This window comes from Anopheles aquasalis, chromosome 3 (assembly GCF_943734665.1).
Source record: "Anopheles aquasalis chromosome 3, idAnoAquaMG_Q_19, whole genome shotgun sequence".
In the NCBI taxonomy this organism is placed as follows: domain Eukaryota; kingdom Metazoa; phylum Arthropoda; class Insecta; order Diptera; family Culicidae; genus Anopheles; species Anopheles aquasalis.
Genome location: NC_064878.1, coordinates 54,725,759 through 54,746,048, shown reverse-complemented (window position 1 = coordinate 54,746,048; position 20,290 = coordinate 54,725,759). Strand labels below are relative to the sequence as shown.

At 48.7% G+C, this 20,290-nt stretch overlaps 1 protein-coding gene across 3 annotated transcripts in view; it reads right to left on the bottom strand.

Annotated features, from left to right (window-relative positions):
• LOC126579210 (uncharacterized) overlaps positions 1-20,290 on the bottom strand; it is a 92,603-nt gene that overhangs the window by 49,722 nt on the left and 22,591 nt on the right. For 2 of the 3 annotated variants that reach the window (XM_050242597.1, XM_050242599.1), the window contains exon 1: positions 14,103-14,162. The exons of the other annotated variant lie outside the window; for it this stretch is intronic. The gene's annotated coding sequence lies outside the window, so the exon portion shown is untranslated. Of the gene's footprint in view, positions 1-14,102; positions 14,163-20,290 lie in introns of those variants that run through there. 3 annotated transcript variants of the gene reach the window in all.

Here is a 20,290-nt window from a genome sequence, read left to right as displayed (position 1 = left end):
GAGCGAGATGGTAATTGTGTCTCATTCAGGAGCGCGCGTTCGGTGGTGGGGTGAGTTACTGTCTAGATGGCCGCCTGTCCTGGGATGGGCCACCATCCACCATCTCTCCCTTCACTCACATTACGCCGTCGTTTGTACCCCAATAAAAGTGGCATTTTTCTTTCGAATTTTCCCTCCAACAGAGAGAGAGAGAGAGAGAGAGAGAGAGAGAGAGAGAGAGAGAGAGAGAGAGAGAGAGAGAGAGAGAGAGAGAGAGAGAGAGAGAGAGAGAGAGAGATAGAGAGAGAGATAGAGAGAGCGAGTGTTACATCACGCGAGGTCTGTCTGCTCGCTACAGTCCTGGTGGCGCTCATGGTGGTTACGGTTTCCAAATAGGTTAATGGGTAGTGGCCACTAATGAAAATGGTTTGACGCCGGGTGGTTGGTGGTGGTTTTTTTTTGGGTGGGGTCACAACACCGGGCGCCAGAGGACACCAGAAGTCTCCGACACAATCCTCTCGTTGATCCTCTCGTGGACGGAGTGAGTTGCGAAGCGCGTGAAGCAGGTGTGATCCCATTTACCGAATCTCTGCTCGACCTGATCCCACACACAGACACACACATGCACTGGTGGGGCCGTAAGTCGCCAAACACCTTAATTACTGGTATAATTTATTCATTGGATTTACAACTCTCGCTCGCTGTCGCTGTCTCTGTGCATCGGTGCTAGGTGCTTGAACTCGAGCTGGTTTGTGGGAAGCTGGAACTGGTGAACAGGAAGGGACACATTATGTTCCAACATGATAATGCGCTCTTGATGCATTTGTGTGTTGTGTTGTACGAATTAACACATTCGTGTTGTGGAACTGGCTCCCTCGATGACCTCGATGAAGAGTTTGATTCGTTTCTTCTTTGGCAACTCATCTTCGAAGGACGCAATCGCATTGACATTTCGAATGTGATTGAAGCTTCCTTGATTACAACAACTTCTAAGACGCTTTACCTCTCTAACGTCAAAATCACGGCCAACTGGGTTCGGAAAATTATTATTTTCGTAACACAAGCTCCAACCAAGCTCCTTGAGGGTATTTGATAGGCAGAGGAGAACTCGGTGAAGCGGAGAATCGTACCAGTTAATTAAAAATTCCTCTGAGACACACCGATACATACCAACACAGGCCAAGCATCAACAACACAAGCTACAAGCGGACAGGAAAGGTGTTGCCCCTCGAGGAGCGAGTGGAAGGAAGTGGTAGCAATGTAATTTTAGATCGAAATCGTTTGCTATCGATTGCCATCTCGTGTGTATCGTATGACATCCTGCTGTTGTGCTTTCCACTGGGGAGTAAAAGGCCACCCCACCCACCCGGCACCATGTTTGCTGTCCAAAGGATCCCAATTACATAACGTCCCCCTTTGACTCTGCCGGCTCTTCCCTTTATCGACGAGTGGGTGCCGGCTGTCCGTCCGTTCTCTGTAAATGGTGGTACGAGTTGCATTGCAGTAGAGAACCAGAGCGAGAGACGAGAGTTGCGAGATGGGTTCGAGGAATGCTTTATTGGATTGACTCACTTGGATGCTTGACAAAATGACGAAGAAAAGGCCTGTCAAACCCTCTTGACAGTTGCAGCCAGATCAAGTTTGCCGATTTTGTGGAAGACAGAAAGAGATTTCCGCCTGAGATTTTCAGAACTTTGGTTTTAATTCAGAACACTGTGCCGTATCGTCTCGAAATCAACATCCCGATTCATTTGCACAACATTTCCTTTCTTATTCAGCAGCATAATACCATGAAATCGCACTTCCCAATCGTCAGATGTGTTTGTTGTTTGTCATTTGGGCGTGCAATGAACACACAGCGGCAAAGAAGAAGCGAGTGATCAAACGTGAGTCAACACAATAAGACAAACGCTCCGAGGCCCTTCCGTGGTTCCACAATTCCTGCACTGGATCGATCCATGATCCAGCTATATGGCTATCATTATTGCTTCGTTCATCAAACGAACTGCCGGCGTCCCCTGTGGTAAACTTGTCTCAATCAGCCATCAGGCGACTACGTCTACGTGCGTCTGTAAAGGCTGTCATACTCACACGACAAATAGGCCCAACCACCAACACACGTTCGCGCACACAAGGAAGACCTATTCGATACCATTTGTATTTATCTCGAGACCACACTGATATTAATTTTCTCCTCCAATCATCGTACGACGACGACGACGAGACAAGTTAATTTCCTCCGCCTTCGTGGTGCTCCTACCCGAAAAACGGGCTCCCCTCTGTTCCGTTGCTACTCTATTTACTGTGACAGTTCCGGACCATCACGATCAACTAATCATCTGACGGGACGGGACCGGTATCTCGCTGCTTCCCATTCGCCTTGTTTGATTGATTCTGAGTTCACTCACTGGTCGTGAGTAGACGCATGACTCATGTCTCGCTGTCCCCGTACGGCCATAGACCATGGATCTGAATCACCGAGATAGATTTGCATAATTAATCGTCAGTAAAACACGTGCTTACCCTTACCCTTTCCCTCGGAAGTATCTTACTCGCGTGCCACTGATGCTGATTGAAAACGCGACTTTTGTTTGGCGCCATCGAGGGGAGGAGGAGAAATCTAACAGAAGTATCGTGTGGTAACACCCCCCAGGGGTGGACAGAGAATGATATTCGGAAACGGATTGTAACATGTCGTGGCCCGGACCACCCGGAACGGATGGTGGGTTTGTTCATAAATCTTGTGCCAACCACGAAATTGATACAGCTTAATTTTATGCACCATGTAAGCCGCTTGATAGAGCACGATGAATTATTAATGTGTGCGGGGCTGTGAGCGACGGGGGAGGCGTTACACTTTTTGCATAATTCTCTCGCAGAAGAACGCCGCATTACTCTCTAGCCGTGTGCGTAGTGAAGTTCTTTGTTCTCCTTCGTTCCTCCGGGTTCGGATCTCTCTCTCGTTGGTACTTTGTTACAATGCTGAAGGTGAGTTGCTGCTGCTGCTGCTGCTCGCTAGTTGGCAATTTCTCGTGCCAACTCCTGTCCTCCTGCATCCTCTTATCGGTTGCCACTTACTTCACTAATACCTGGTTGACGTACACGCAGTTCTTGCGTAATTGAGGGGCTAGTAATTGATAGGCAAGAACGATGAGAATTTGCGGTCGATAACAATATTCGCAATACTGCAAAACCGTGTTCGCGACTTCTTAGTGTTCCTCATCATCATGTACCAATGTTGGTGGCCAGGTGAATCCAAATTTCCTCGGATTCCTGCGCTCGAAATTGAGTGTCCCTTTCATGTTGTGCCGTTTAACAGAAATCCCCCCCGTATCGGTATTTCATGACTGCCACTGAGAGGCTCTGTGATGACGTAGTAAATGAGCCTTCGCTCCATTTGAGGTGGAACTGCGCGGACCATTGCCTTCGAGGCACGTGATCACCAACACTCCTGCTGTTGCTGCTGTTGCTGTTACTGTCACTGTCGGTTTTCGTTTCGTGCTGTCAGCAACAATGAGCACGTCGCTGAACATGCTAATCTAAACATTTGTCTAACCACCACTGAGCAAGCAGGCGAGCGAACGAAACGAGTCTGTTGGCCATGTTCAGTACACCCTCCCGCCGCGCGGCTATATGTATCCGTCAGTAGTGTGGCCGCGACACGAACAGAACGTTGTAACTGTCAGCGACCAAAGGCCACGAGCCACTAGCCGCTAGCCGCAGCCACTGTGTGTCCGTCCGCTAACGGGGCAAGGCTGGCCCGAGGCTGATTTCATTTACTCGTTATTACCACCCACAACCATCCCAGTTGGATAGGGCGGGTGGGTAGTGTTGGTGGTGTCTCTCTTATCGTGTGCTAACCACGCTGCACAATGACCACACGATTGCTGGCTGGCTGGGCATCGGCCGGTTGTGGTCCATCCGTCCGTTCGTCCTGTATTAACAAGCCTCGCTCTCTCTCTCGCTCTCTTGCTCTCCGCTGCTCACTCTCTGGCTTGATGTAATTTTGTAATTTTTTTTTCGCATAAAAAATGCTCCTCCAACCGTGTTTCTCTCTTTTTTCTCTTTCCCTTGTTTAACGCATTCTCTGTCCTGCTTCGTGATTGACATTCGCTTCATTCCTGTGGCGATTTTCGCTCCGGGGTCGTATGATGACCTTGTTTCAACACCCCCCGCTCGCAATGACCTCTCTTAGCGCTACCTCAGTGCGTTATGGACGCCCTGGTGATGGTGCAAAAGACGATTTCGCTGTTAAAACATCCTGCAGCAGCAGCAGGACAACGGCAGGACGTCGAGGATGGCGAGTGCCACGCGGTACACAAACAAAGAAACGTTGCTCCTGCCAGTCTTCGGACCCGGGTACCGACTGCTTAAAAGCTTCATAAAAATCGTTTTAGTTGCGATAAAAATGCAAATTTAATTTCCATCCACCATCCACCGTACGGTAGCAGCGTTGGTGGCGTTCCAGCAAAACAAAAAAGGGAGGGATGATCGGTGCGAAGGCCTCCGGATGAAGCATTTGTCATAAACCAGGCCAGACCCGGCCAGACCCTCGCTGTTCACAGGTGCTCATGGCGTGGCTGTGCTTATTTTGTGACGAACGAACTGGCACTGCAATCCGTTGTGCGCCGCGTTCGCACAACCACAACCGCCAAGCAGGCAAGTTTATGAGTGTTTCTCGAGCGTTCTGCAAAGGTACTGTGGTGTGGCACCGTGGGTAAAATATGTTTTCCCTGGAATTGGGCGCGTGGTTAATGCTGTGCAATGCAACAACCAACAATGTACAACATTGCGACTTAGCGGTGACTCTGTCTCGGTGACGCAGTTAGTATAGGCGGCGCGTAACGTCGGACGTCATAAAGTTGGCAGATCATTAGGGGGGGGTTACACGCATCCACGCGGATTGCGTTCCTGGTCCTGGCAATTGCAATACACAATTCATGAGCATTTCTTGAGAAACTTTCGTACCAGCAGCAGTTGTTGTACTGCTGCTGTTGCTCATCAAACAATTAATGTTCCTTTCGTCAAAGCTTTTCAAATTTCTCATCCTAAGAGCGTTAAGGATTGCCGTTGCTGTTGTGGTTTTCGGTTCTCCTTGGCCACAGGAAGAAGCTCCATGACGATACACTCCCGGCAGAGTTTCAAGAGTGTTTTTTTTGCTCAATCCCCCGGTTGCTGCTGGTGCTGCAGCTGGTAGCAAAAGGCCAACCGAACCAACCGTTAGCAGAAGGAAATCGATAGTTTATCACACATCATTAATCACGACGGATCCCCACGTTGTATCGCTGGTATCGCTGCCCTTCGCCTTCACCGCCTTCAGATCTCGATGGTTTCGGATCGGTGAGAACGAATTTTCCCCGAAAGCAATTGAAAGCAGGTGGGCTAGAACGGTTTTTCCGGAGATTTTAAGCAACGGAGGGACCAACCTCCATCCCCTCGTAGCTGTTGAGAACGAACCCATATGGTACGACTCTGTGTGGGTATTTGGGTGCTTAAAGTTTGATGAAATGGCCCTCCTCGTGTGCAAACATGCTGGTGGTGCTATTTGACGTGGCCTTTAAGCGTGGTTGCTTGGCTGCTCTGGCTCCCCAACGCCACACGCTACCGTGCAGCTTGTTTAATGGCGTCCGTTTCGTGAGTTGTTGGACTGCATCAAAAAGAAGTGAGAAAAAAAAGAGAGCGAAAAAGAAATTGAAAAGCAAACCACGCAAACAGCTTCAACGAGGTTTTAACGAGCAGCATAAGCTCTTTATGGTCGGTTAAACATGGTCTGCTAGCAACTGTGGCGTCTCTGTGGTAAACGTTGAAGGAACAGCGGAGCAGCTTCAATCCAGTTGGGAAATGAAATAAATGTGGCCAATGTGGAAGGGACTTTGAGTGTAAAATGGGTCCAGCTAGAGCATTGCTTGTAACAGTGCTAACCCGTGTACTCCCTGGCGGAGCGCAAGGTGGCATTTTGTGCACTCCCGCGGCATAAATGGTAAATACCTGCGAGAGAAGGAGAGAGGTCAAGTTGGTTCTAGCATTTCTATTCAACAATTCCATCAGGCGTTGCAGATTTTGCGATACTCTGGGCGCAAGACTTATTTCGGGGACTTTCTCTACCCACTTCCGATGGAAATGCGTCGTTTTGTCCGGATTACCATTCTCGAATTTTCTATAAATAGCTTCATTCGCATTCAGCAATCACCACAAACACACAGGAGCAAACGCTTTTCTTTCTTTTTCCGGCCATGTGTGGCATGTGAGAGAAAAACACAAACACTTGTTTGTGGTTCGGTCTCATGTATCCTTCAAGCAGCAGAAGAAGGAGTAGTGGGAGGTTTTGATCACACCCCCCCGACCACCAACGGATCAACGGACCGAAAATCAAACTTCGAAAGTCTAGGCAATCGGGGGGGGTGCCTTTTTTGTGTCGTATTCGGTTATGTTCGAATGTGAAAACATGGCCCCCGGGCACTGTTTTCTGTCACCCAGACCATCGCACACACACACTCGCTGGGAGTGAGACGAGTCGGACAAAGGTTAACGAACACCTTTTGTCTGGTGTTTTTCGGGTGTGCTGGGTGGAGGAAAATGAAAAATGTTTTATCTGCCAACTCGGCCCAGCACAGCTCCCGGTACGATCGATTCGCTCTGCATCAACAACGGCAACGGGAAGCTCGATCGATGCAACCAAACAGCAAACTGAAATCGTTCCCCCCTAATGCTCGCTGTTTTGGGGCCCGCTTTGTGATGGAATGATGGTACCAGACAGGCATCTATAGGTGCACTACCGAAGGAACCAATGTATCGGAACCGCATTCCAGCGTTGCACGACGGATGAAGGATGTTGCAGCGGCACGATGCACGATGTTTCCATTAACTGATTAGCATCAACACGGGGAAGCAACACTGTTTGACAGTGCGTCGAGCGCACGATCTACCGCCCGGTTTACAGGCGGAACCGTGCCGTGCCGTGGGCTTGTCAGTTCCGCGAATTCATGCAAACATTGGCCATCAATTTTGGGTACCGTAACATACGAGTACGATTTTGCAAGTGATTCCCACCATATTTTAAGCGAAACTGCCAGTAGGCGATCGACGTAGCCTCGTTCCTTTCGTCCCAAAGCTACGGAACAAAGGAACCCGGAATTCACAATCCTAAACATACTCGCGTCAAATTATGCCAAGTTCGTTCCCTTGCGCGCCCATCGCGCCGCTTCTGCCAACTCGTAAACGCGGTCTGTAAAGTAGCACCACCGAAAGTATCCGGAAGCCAGGAAGGATATGCGTGAGAGAGTGTGTGTTTGGGGCTTGATTCTGCTTCGAACTTTCTGCAATCAAAATCTCGTTGCTCAGTCAGGCGCGTAATGGAATGGAATGGGCACTTGAGTGAGAGCAGCGGCAGCAGCGCGAACCACACGGAAACAAAAATCCTCCCCTCGAGTATTCTTCGCTCGAATATCCAGTTGTATTTCAATGATTTTTGGTGGGGGGGGCGGTTGCCTGTGAGTTGAGGCGAGGCAAATGGGGCCTATCAGTACGCGGCAGAGGTGAGGGAAGGGCAGTAGACTTATTGCAGTAACAACCTCTCATCACATGCTTTGGCCGGTTGCTGGTACGAGTTCGAAGGGGTAGTACGTTATTGCTTTTCTGCGTCTCGCGACGAACGAGGAACCGAAGAGAAGGGAGAAACAATGGATCGTTTCGAGAGCGCAAGATACAGTATCTCAAACAGCAGCAGCAGCAGCAGCAGCAGCAGCTTGTCGAATGCCGAATTCACGATTTGTGTTCGCACCAAGGATTTGCGCGCCGATCGTCGCCGCCGTAGCCCCAGACCCACAGTTCAAGTTCCCTTTTTACCAACGGAAGCAAATACTGGCCCTGGTTACATTGCGAAACAGAATTTTCAATTGCGAATCGTACTCTGTGGTGTAGGCAGAGGTTTGCAGCCTGTGGAGCAGCCGGTAGCAAGGTAGTAGCGCGAAGAAGATTGGATTTTCAAGATTCTCTGCTCCCATTGTTTGATTATTTAACTTTCTAAACGACATCGCCTTCGTTCGACGTCGTCGTCGTCGTCGATCCTTTGCCCGGGAATGTATCGAGCAGTACACCTTTACCACGCGCAAACACTCGAATCGGGCACCAGCTAACGGCACAGGAGCCTGGAGTAAGGTGTAGAGTGGCCAAGGGAGGCCAATGTTTGCTTGTAAACCGTTTTGTAGCGAGCTTCTTTTTTTCTCCTATTGCTGTCACACATACAGAGGGATGTGTCTTGGCAATTTGGCTTCACCGCTCAGTGAGTTGGTGTAAATCCACATCACCACACCACTCGGTACGGAAACCTCGACTGCTTGTTTGGCTGTCGCGTAAATATTTAATGTTCGGCATGAAATGAGCTGCCAGCTCCTGTCGCTCGCTGGGTGTGTACTACAACGTTTTACATTTGCATTTGTCTCTGCGAGCATCAGCTTGTATTGCTATCGTCTCGTGCTCTTTAGCCACAGGTCATTTAACTTGCTGGTGCTAGATGAACCGCGTTTTTGTGGAGGCAGCAAACGGTCGATCTGTCACATTGTGTACGATTTGATGAGGGTACCAACCGTGCTTTCCACGGATCGTTTAGAGTTCCTGTACGCCACCAAACCGTGGGTTGCGCTCAGCTCGGTTGCGATAACAATCCAAGTATCGTTTCATTCCGTTGATGAAACGCCACACGATCCCCGTCACCCGTGTGATACCCAAATGGAAACGGAGAAGACGAAGTCAGGCGTGCTGCACTCAGCAAATATCATCTCGCCGCCAGTTTCCCTCTGTCGGAACGGAAGTGGCGCTTTGGATAAACTACGTGTGAAGCTTTCATCGAAATTGGTCGTCAGCTCATCTGCACTGGACGACGACGACGATGATGCTGACGGTTGAGCATCAGAGAGAAACTGTTTCATCCTTCAGGCGGGAAGCGCACTATAGAGAGCAACCGTACGCACCTGTTTCCCGCTACTGTTCACCAGGAGCGAGGATGGTTGGTATGCAGAAAATGCAAATACTTTGTTTCGAAGGCACCTGGCATTTGCATCCAATTTCAGCCCCGAACCAGCAACACACATGGCATTTTATATACTACAAGTAGTGAGTAGCGCACATGTGTGTTGGATTCCTGTTTTCTTCCAGAAGAGTGGAGAGGTTTGTTTCCTTTTTGCATGTAAGAGGAAACGGATGAACGGACCAGTACATCATGCTTGTTAGTGATGGTGATTTTGGAGCTTGTTTTCAAATTACAAAGGGCATTTCCAGGAACAGCAAGTACGTTGCTGCTGTCGTGGTCTTTCATGCCGTTCCGGAGTGTTCTGAGAATCAAAAGAAATGCGGGCAGTACTAGGGTTGCACAGAGAAATGCTTTGAACCAGACTCGAGCTCGAACGCCAGGCACCTTTTTACAATTCATTTTCCGTCAGCTCACCAGCTCAGAGAGTTGCTTTCGTGTACCATGTGCCACGCTACTATAGTACCTTCTACTAGAAAACTATTCCTTCATCTTTTTTTCTCTCTTTTTTTTAACAATCCTGCACAGCACTTTGTAAAATATGCTCCGATGTCGAAGATTATGACATTCTTTCAAGGAACTGCACTTCATATCTCGTTTGCTTTTGCTTTGAAAAAAAAAGAATATGCCTCCCCGGGCGGAGATATGTCACATCTCTCCGCTGGCTTTATGACTTCGCGCCTGAGCCGCCGGAAGAACGATTGCCATAAAATGCCGAGCCGGAGCTAAAGTTAATTTTCTCCAACCGATTTCCGCACAACCAACCAACCAACGAGTGCCCCCTTAACTTTCCATCCTTATCATTCGCCATTTAATCGTGGCGTAAAATTTGTCCCCAAAAACCTCCGACCCTGCTTACCCCCTTTGATGGTGGTTCCCGGAGTTCCCCGTGGAAGGCGAAAATTGCCATCACCAAGCCGGTGTCATCGGCGACAACGAGGGCCACCAGAAACGAAATTCCGATTGAGCTTGAGGCCTGAGAAGCGTAATTTTTGGGGCCAACCACCACCATCTTGAGAGGGGGGTTTGGGGCGTAGGAAACAGACCGCCATCCGCGACCGCCAGTCAGTGCCAGTTGTGCGCGGTGGCTCATTGTCTTTTTGGCAGGAGACAAAGTTCGCTTCCGAAGCACAGTTTTGAAGTAGTTTAATCTGAAAGGCGAGCGAGCGAGCGAGCGTGGTGAGCGGGGTGAGCGCGGCGAGAACCATCGTCAAAGTTCCACGCATTCATCGGCCCTCTTCACCGAAAACTTCACTTGCCACGATGGGCTCGATGTGCTGGATGGGTTGCAGCTCAAAGAGGGTGGAGGGTGTAATAGTTTATGCTGCTAGGCCGCGTGACTCAACCCACCACTACAGGTGCTCGAGAGAGAGAGAGAGAGAGAGAGAGAGACCAAAAGAAAGGACTTGAACTACACAAAGTTAGTAGCGTGACAGATATGAGAAGGAAGTATTTAATTTATTCCAATGCCGAAACCGAAACCCAAGTCCTTTTGTCACCAGAATCCGCCTGTGCTGAAGCTCTTGAATTGTAATTTTAAATCGGATCTTGGCTCGGCTTCTGCAACTGACTTCTGGAACCGGTCTTCGGCAAGTGGTGGACTGATTGACGCCAGGTACTTGATCATCTGGCACCTGAGTCTTGGTCCTTCAGAAATTGCGGGGAGGCGAGGAACGGGGCTTTCTTCTAATTGCTAGATCCGTGGGACTCCGTACTCCGTCGTTGGAAAGTTGAAATTAGTCATAAAATTTAATTGTTAAAGTTCGTCTCGCCCTTCCGTCCTGGTTTGGGGATATTGGGAGTTGCTCTTGAAGGCTCTGACGGACAAATGAAGACGGACACCTGTCCGACTGGCGTCAATCAGCAACAGCACACCGATGGGAGTCCTCGAGCTGGTTGGCGTGCTGATCAAACTTCCGATACCGATGGAGCCTAAGCAATAAAGTTGTTGTTTTTTTTTTCAAGGACGAACGGACAGTGGCCGGAGTAGCGGAGCAGAAGATCAACTGGTTGTCTTGGATGGAACTGGAAATTCGACTCGACTTCGTCATCCCTTTTGTTATCTACTCGTCGCGTCGGGTTGAAGAAGTCATCAAACTATAGAAAGGCTTGGCTAGCACGCGACCAACCGACCTCAGTGCGTTTTGACACTGTCATCGGCAGGGCCTGGGGGTCTCATAATTATGATTAACAATTGTCACGCCGACCGGCACCGAACGTTAAAGCAAAAGTTCGACGAATTCCACGCACCAAACCAGCCAGCCAGCCCGGGAAGTTGTGGTTTGTGTTTCATTTCGCTTATCGCCTCCGGTCACACCATAAATCCTTCAATCCGCTCGCCCGGCCTGCCCGGCTGCCTATGCGGCAATCCTTTTCATTGGGCTTTACGCTCAGCAGCGTTCACCGCACCGGGATAAGGCTGGCAGGCTGGCCGGGTTGACTGATTAACGAGCGACAGTCAAATGCGCGCTTGGCGGAGGACAGTGGCGTCACGAGTTTGATCGTCACCATGTGCGGCCCCGGGCTTGGAAGGCCCGAGTGACGGACTGTCTTGCTTAATTAATTGCCATCAGTATATGATGATGTTTTTACGGATTCCCTTTTTTTTTCGTTTCCTCTGTCTTCTCTCTTCCGCTCTCGAGGGTACACTCGGGGTGGGTGTCGTTGTGGTAGTGTGAAGCATATCGGCTTAGCATTTTATGTCCTGTCGCCCGTATCAAAAATCGAGCCCGGCACGGCAGTAAAGCATGTAGCAGCTGACGCGATGAAATTGGAATCTGGAATTGTGTCGCGGTATGAATCATGGCGGCGCGATGACGACGCATTCACGCCTTTGCGCGTCACGCGATTGCAGAGCAGTGGCGATAATGTGCCAGTTTGGAACGCTAAATTGGACGACGAATGACTGCAGATTCGGATTAGATTTTTGTCGTTAAAGTTAGGGCTTTTGTTGACGTAGAATTGTTGCCTTGTTTAGGCGGCGGTTCTTCGAACTCAAGTTGAGGGCATTCTACAAGAGATTAACTTCCAGCAAGTGCCTGATGTGATCACTAATCCCTAAACTAAACTATTCCACTTAATAATACGTGCTCAAGTAACACTATTCTGCCTGAGCTACTACATTTCACAAATCACTACTAAATACCTCTCCCCCAGAATGTCTGTCCCGACCAAAAATTGAGACCAAAGTCAATTACGATGAAATTAAGTCCTTGGCCACACTCATTTGCACCTCCACGCGGTGGCAGGTTCCCGCCGTGCCCGCGCGTGCCCGAAACCCGAAATATATTCCGACGTTGGTTTGTAGGATTTAAAATTGGATTAAATATTCATACGCGTTCGCACGTCATCGACGAGTCGAGCGCCAGAGTAAGTCGCTGTGGACCACCACCGGTCTTCCACCGAATCGCACTTCCTGTGAATCCCGCGAACGAGTGAGCGAACAGAAATTAGCGTACGGCAACGGCGGTTGAATCGTGGAACGGCGTGTGGAGTGTTTTAATCGTATTAAGTCACTGCAACGCTTCACCGCAATCCACCGCCAAGCGGCCTGGATAGGGATAGAGAGAGAAAGAGAGAGAGTGGCTCCGTTTGCGCGCGCGTTGAGTGTTGTTTTTAATCGTACGAAAGGGGAACCGGAACCGGAGTGCCGGAAGAGGAAAAGTGAGTGAGACTGGGTGCGCACCTTGCAATTCACTTCGTGATGAAAAGTAAACATTATCCTATTTGGAATTCCGTTTCGAATGGTGTATCGGTAGCGCGAAGTGGATTGTGATAGAGTGTGATAGACCACTGGTGGCCTAGTTCTAGAAATGTTGCTAATGGTATGCTATTTACTCGCTTGACAAAAAATACATCTTCAATTCTAAATTTTAGGAAATGTTATGCCAATGATTCTTGGCTTTAGCTATAAGTTGCTTTCCGTTGGAATTGGTAGTTGTTTTATGATACAGAACAATTGCTCGCAATTTTATTCAGTTTCAAACAGCGTCTGAAGACAGAGAGCTGAAATAATAGATTGCATTTTTTAATTGGAAGATGTGCGATTCCCTTTGCCAAATGAAGGAGCGTGGCTCTTGAATGTGTTATGTAGCTTAAAATGACGCTTTACTTCTACAAACTCTCTGTGGCATGGTCGCCATCATGGCTTGATTGCATAGAAAAGATTTGGATTACTTAAATATATTTTAAACCAACCTGTAGTGGTTAGCAAATTTAATGTTTTATCAAAATCAGAGGCTATCCAAGAAAGTTCTGGTGCAAGTTACTGGATTGTGATGTCATTGAGAAAGCAAACAAAAATGCTATTTAACTATTTCCACTAAATTACTTCTAGGAGATCCCAGAAACTTCTTCTCATTCTTCTCCCAGAAGCACTACTGTTTCAATAAGTCCGTGGGCGGCAGGTTGACCACCTTCATTGCAAAGAAAGCAATGTCATTTTAAAGAAAGTTTCCCAGAAACAAGCGCTCATCAAATAGACCAGGTTCCGTTCTGTTTGAACAGGACGATGAAACCGATGATCATTAACACAACGAGCACCGTCGTCTTCGTTGCCATCAACGTCATCCCCGTGTGTCATTATGCATTAGACAAAAAGCGTAATGATTGCTCACGAGCAACACTCACCGCCCGGGGTACCGAAGACAAGCGGCTTCAGATGTCTCACTCGAGCTGCTACGAGTCATTGAGGAAAAGCAACAATGGTCGATGCGAGAAATGGTCGATAATTTTCCCTCATTTTCCTACATCCTCCATTCTTGGTGCTTTGTGATCACACCGCGGTATCACGCTCTTGGGCGTAAAACTCCCTGCTGGGGGAAACTCCAAAAACTGCAGATAACCTAACGAGCTTCCCTGCCGTGGGGTCATAAACCGCACCCTCCTCGTGGTGTGTAGGCCGTTCCGTGGAAAACGGTAACAGGAACCTTCTTTCTGTCTGTCTTTCCTGTTCGATAGCAGGATGAGCGCCGGATCATTATTGCTTGGATGAATGTTGGTCGATCGGTGGTTCACTAGTCCTCTGCCTATCTCTCCGCTCTCTTTTTTATGCTGGTGGCCAGTATCGAAGGAGAAAGTTTTAATGTGCTCCACTTACATGCGTGCTACGTGATGCGCGATTCTGGACAGTAATGGAGGTTCTGCTGCGATTCGTAATCTGGAGAAAAAAAAATCATTTCAAGGAAAAGAATGAGAGAAACGGAATTAATAATGGGCGAATGCATGGATTTCTGGAATGGATTTTTTTTTCACAAAAGCATCACTATCTGTTTGGAGTGGAGGTAGCGAAATAATCGCTTTCCATCGTTTATTGTACGGTACTGGAGTATCCGGGTCTAAATGAATGTCGAAAGCAGACTTCAACGCGCTGATCACGCAGAATATTTCATAAATCCGCGCTCAAACTCTGCAGATCCCGGTGAAACTCGTGCTCGTGCTCGACCGCGTTCGTACCGCATGGCGATAGTTTTTTAATTTATTATGAGCAAGAGAAAAGTTTTAACCAGAACCACCGAAACCACGCCTGAACCGAAACTGCCGCATCCTGCTAATCCGAATCCGAATGCTCCGCAAACCACCAGGAAAGTTGCGCCACGGTGCAAAAGGTGTAAATAATGTGTCTGCACAAGTGAATGTGTCGGTTCCGGATCTATTAATAGTTTGGCTGGCGTGATGAATTCCATTTTCGGTGCCCAACTTTTCCATTCCAGATGTGTTTTGCTCAGATACTGGGGGCCTTCCACCATCGAACGTCCCGAATATCGTGGCATCGTTGGTATTGAAATCGAAAATGTTCTCGAGTGCTCCCCGGTGCTTGCCTTCAATTTCCGCGTGAGAATTAAGCAGCTCCACGATACCACTTTACCCGCGGATAGTCAGCTCATCGTGGTTGAACACGCCCAAAAGAGCCACGTAATGCGCTTAGAGAAGAGAGTTTGCCGCCGCCGCCGCCGCCGCCGTTGGCGGTGTTGACTGGTGGTGCCTTTTTGAGAAAGTGGAAATTGATTGGAATCATCAGCCGGCAGGAAATGTCGGACGGATGATGTTTAAAATGCCGGCTGTCTGTGGCCAACACTCGACGGCAATTAGACAGTTTGCGAAAGGGGATTTCGGTTGCGAAACACTGCGAATCAAGCTTTTGATTGATGGAAGCATTATTTGTAACAATTAGCGTGGATGGTTCGCTCAATCCGATTCCTCCGGTGGGAAATGGCTTCTCGAGCAAAGCTTTGTCAAGAAAAGGGTCCACCAGCTTCTGGGTTGTCATTGGATTGTCTTACAAGTTGAACGTTAGTAGGTTCTTTTCTCGAGGATTTCTCTATCTCTCTTCAATCCACACAACCCTAAGGGGCCAGTATGGTCGTCCTGGGCGTTGTCCTTGGTGTGCTTGACATATAAGCAACGAGCGAAAGTTGCTTCCAACCGAGCCAACCATGCGACATGTGATCGGAGCTACGAAGAAGGAAAAGGCTGCTCGAAATGGCAGCCAACTGACTGTGAAAACGGTCCAAAAGGGCATCATTTGTGTTTGTGTAGACCTCTGCACTGTGTTCCGGGTAACATTTTTAATATCCTCTCCTGGGAGTTCTCCCCCGGCGAATGCGATGCAATAAACGAAGAGGAGCAGTACGGCTCCCAGTAACGGGATGCCTTTTCTTTATACTTGGAACAAGAAAACAAGTTCCCACCCCACGGACCTTCCTTGAAACTGAAAACTTTTACCAAACTACCTCAACCGGAACCGAAGCCAACGCACACACCAGGGTCCATGGCAGGCAAGGATTCATTTAATGAACTCGATCTGGAATACAAAACACCACACCAAACATCCCAACAAACAACCATCCCCATGATACACTAACGAAACCTCGCAGCTGAAAACTAAAAACAAAAAAAAAACGCAAAATGGAGCGCAGCAATGGAATGCGGAAAAATGTGACCTCCCTCCGGGGAAAACAAGGCCATGCATTCCGACCTTATGCAGTGCAGCAAAGTGTGCAATGTCAAGGTGAAGAACGGCACCACGAACACAATGGCAAGGACATTTTGGAACCGACCCTGATGCCCTGTTGTGCATTCTGCTATTGTCATCATCATTCTGCGGCTGTTTGTGACCGTGAGATAAAGCGAAAGACCTCACAAACAGAGAGAGAGAGAGAGAGATAGAGAGAGAGAGAGAGAGAGAGAGAGAGAGAGAGAGAGAGAGAGAGCGCGCGAACGTCCTTCAATCGTTTAGGGACTGCTGACGGATCTTTTTGCTGCGCAACCGAAAGTATAAATAAAATGTCACGTCACCAAGGACATACTCCTGGTTAGCGTGGCACACGGACACACATCTCAACAAGGCGGAACAAGGTTCGAGGTCGCGGAAAACCTGTTCACTTGTGTGTCTCAGTGTGTGCATGCGCTCAATGAGATGTTCGTTGGAATGTGTCCTCGAGAACAAGGTGAAGGAGCAAGCTCGTCTGTTGTGTGTTTCCTTGGTACCTTAGATGCTTTGCCATCATTTCCCTTGTTCTCTGCTCTCGCGCATGTGTGAGCCCTTGGGTTGAGTGTCGCACACCGCTTGCTTTATTTAATTTTCACGAGAACACGACTCATGTGAAAATGAGAAACATTTAATCGAGCAAAGGGCCACCGACGTAGCAAGCATCGCCAGGTAACGATGGTTCTCTTGGCGTGGTGTTGGTGTCTTGTGTTCAGCAGGCATTCAGTTGAAGATGCTGGAGTCTTCTTTCACGCTTTTGACCTTCACGAAATGTGTTGTGTCGTGACTCAAGGGGCCTCCAACGAGAGGGACCTCTGCATCTGCACTGCTCCAATGGCTTGTGTTTGTCTTGTTACGACGACACCACCACGCTGTCCACCACCACCGTTCCGGCATTAATCGTCTCAAGAAAGTTCGCCTTCCAGTGCGACACACAAAGCCAAGACATCGCACGGATGAGTTGCTGGTGCACACATACCAATGACCTGTCGTTCTCCTCGCACCGGTCATCATGCGGTCCGGGATCATGGTCCTGAGTGCTAGTGCAACATCATGTAACCATCGTGCTGGCGGGGAGTGTAATTATGAAATCAGGTCAAGTATTTAATTCGTTTAAATTAGAACCACCACCACCATCATCGTAAGCTCGTGAACAGAGGACGACCGAAAGAGCGCAGCGAAAGGAATGACTGCAGACGCGCTGGGTCACGCGTTTGTTATCCCTTTGCTTCGCTCTACTCTTCGCTGGCTTCTCGTATCTCGTTTTGCTTGGTTCGTTCTGCACCGTGCTCCTGCTCCCGGTCCTAGTTTGGGATCCGGGAGGTCTTCTGCTTCAGGTCGTTAACTGTGGCTGACAGAGCTAAAAGGCGCTGGGCAGAAAATAAACGACTGGCGCTGCTGCCAACGTTGGTTGAAATTGATTTCCTGTGGTCCCAGGACGCTATGTGTGCCTGCCATCTCCTCTTACGACTGACCGTGGCTTGCATGTCAATGGGATATTCAGCATATTTGCATAATGATCACAGTGGTGGTCGTCGTCGTCGTGGTGGTGGTGGTGTTGGTGGTGATGGTCGCCGGCACGGGATATGCCAATTTGTGGCCAGACCGGAATGAGAAATTCGGGAACCTTCCTTCCTTCCGTCCGTTTTCCTCGTTTCTGCTTGCCTCGTGGATGATGGAGACATGCTGGCACACCAATGATTGATGGAAGACACCAGGCAACAGACATACAATGGGGTGGGCCTTATGGGTGGTGTTTGGGCGGGAGGGTGTGTTTTTGTGGGATGATGGAGAGTGGTAAAAGTTAAGAAAACTGCCAAGAACTCGATCAGCCCGGTGCGGTGGCGCGCCCGTTTATTGGATTCGGGCGGTTTTTCCGTTCCAGTTCAGTGTAAGTAGCACGTGGCTCGGTGTCTGTGTGCCTGTGTGTTTGATTGAGTGAAGAAAACCAGGCAAGGCAGTTCGGCAGGAAGTGCTGTTTCCAAAAAGACTAATTCACTGACGCCAGCGAGCGAGGGAACGAGCAAGCGAGCGCGCGTGTTGCCAAAGTTTTGCTTGTTTGTTGCTTCTTGGTTCACCATTCCGTGTTCCCGAAAACTACTAACGAGAGGAAATGGAGCCTTCTTCCCGAAAGCTGCAGCCAGCCTTCGACTAACTTTCAACAACACCATCCCTGGACTCTAGCTTCTTCCGTTTTTCTGTATAATTTTTCCCCCAAGTTTACCTCCACCGAGCGCTGGATCGGGGTGCATCGAATTGGACGGTGGCTCGCCTCATAACCCTCGGAGAATGCATCTTCTTTTTCGTTTCATTTTCGCGAAAAGTTGGACCGAACGTTGGCCAATCTAGATGGAGAACCTGGTGCAAACCCGGCGTTGACACTAGATCATAATAATGTTTCAAAACTTAAACATCATTTCCTAGTTCGAGGTTTTTCTTACAGTTTGGCTGAATAGTTCGTGGGCCAGTTGGTGTATTAAACCTTTTTGGCGTTTTGATTGCAGGAAAAAATAGAAAAAAAACCTAAGATGTTGAAAAAAAATGTCAAAAATGAAAATCATGTGATGGTTTGATATCTTTTATTATGACTTTATTTGATATCTGTATCAAGATACAGTTAAATTCACAACAAAAAAGTAATTTTTAGTTAACCATTGAGGGAAACTGCATTTACTGAACGCCTCATTAGAGACTGTTTCCAAATAAAAGAACAAAACCGATAAAAACAACGACCAAAAATAGTTCGAGTGCTTGAAAAGCAGTAGAACAATCTAATGAAGGACTAGGTTAACTAACCGATTGTATTTGATACAATTATCACTGCTACTACTAATATTGTGTAAGAAAACCCACAAACTTTTCATTCCACCTGTTCTAAGTCGCCACCCTTAGAGGTCAACTGCAAGCACACAGTTGAACCTTGCGGGGAAAAAGTTTAAGAACCCGCGCGTGGAAAACCCGTGAAAATTGAAACAATTCTCCCCGTTCTTTTTTTCCCGTTGACCAAGAAAGCGAGTACCAAGAGCCAGACATAAGCTATAAAACATTCGGGCCACCAACCAGACTCGTGAAAGCATTTCACTCATCGAAATGTATAATTAATGGAAAGTGCACTTTGCGGAATCGAAAGGATCGCCGGGAAAATGGAAAATGGAGCTTCTACCATATTTTTCCGTGCCAAACGCGACCTTTCAATCGCTACAAACGGTGCTTAGCCAGCTTTCCCGTTGTCCAAAAAGTGTAGCCCGGTTAAGTGGTGGTAGCGTGTCCGAACCGGAATGGGCTGGCCACGATGTCACGCGCTCCGGTTTGAAACTTTATTTCCCAAAATCCGGTTCCATTCGCTCCCGGGATTCCGGCCCAGAGTTTGACCGAGGAAACTTTGCTCCGGTCGAGCCGACCCCAAAAACCCCTTAGTGTCCGTCCGGTGTAGCGTGAAGCGGTGGCCCTGGTGGCCCCCGGTCCGATCGCGTTCGGATTTAATGCTTCACAGGGCGCCCTTCCGGGGGGCGGGCAGGGCAACAAAGTCGAGCTTTTTGGCGACGACCACCACGACGACAACGAATAGTTTCGACCACGCCACGACGCCATAAAACGCAGACCAACCGGCACAGTGAAGCATCTCGCGAAACTTCTTGCACGAGCGTGGTCGGTTTGGCCGCGGCTTCTTCGGCAAACGGTCCCCAGCCTCCTGAAGACACTTGAACCCGGTCAACGTGAGCTGTTTGCCGACTTCTGTGTTTCTGTATCTGGATCCAGAGAGACAAAGACAGAGAGAGAGAGAGATACTCACGAAGGATGGCAGAAGATTTAGGAGAAGATCGCACGCCTTCTGGAGACTTCCTCTTCTTCTTCTAGCACCGCTCAACCGTTCGGTAACCGCCAAACAGCCCGAACTTAAGCCAAATGCGAGTGAACATTACCACGATACGAGCCCTTGGCTAAGTGCTGGTGATACCTATTGCAGCGTAGTTTGCAGCAGCAGCAGCAGCAGCAGCAGACAGACAGAATACTCATTTTCATAAAACCCTTCTCATTTATCATATCCTATCCCGCAATGGATTCCACTTTCCGGGACCCCCAAGTGTGCACTCCAAGCCATGGCTGGCAGAATGGGCGTTAACCCGAGTAGCGAACCGAGTAAAAGGCCGCAAATATGGGCTGCAGGAGGCTTTTTGCTGTCTCTGCTTCCAGGTTTTTTTTTTTAATATTTCGTGAGTCCAGCATTCGCCAGCATTCCGAGCAGCGAACGACACAACGAAACCACAAGGACCGGCAATCTCCCGCGATAGGCCGGT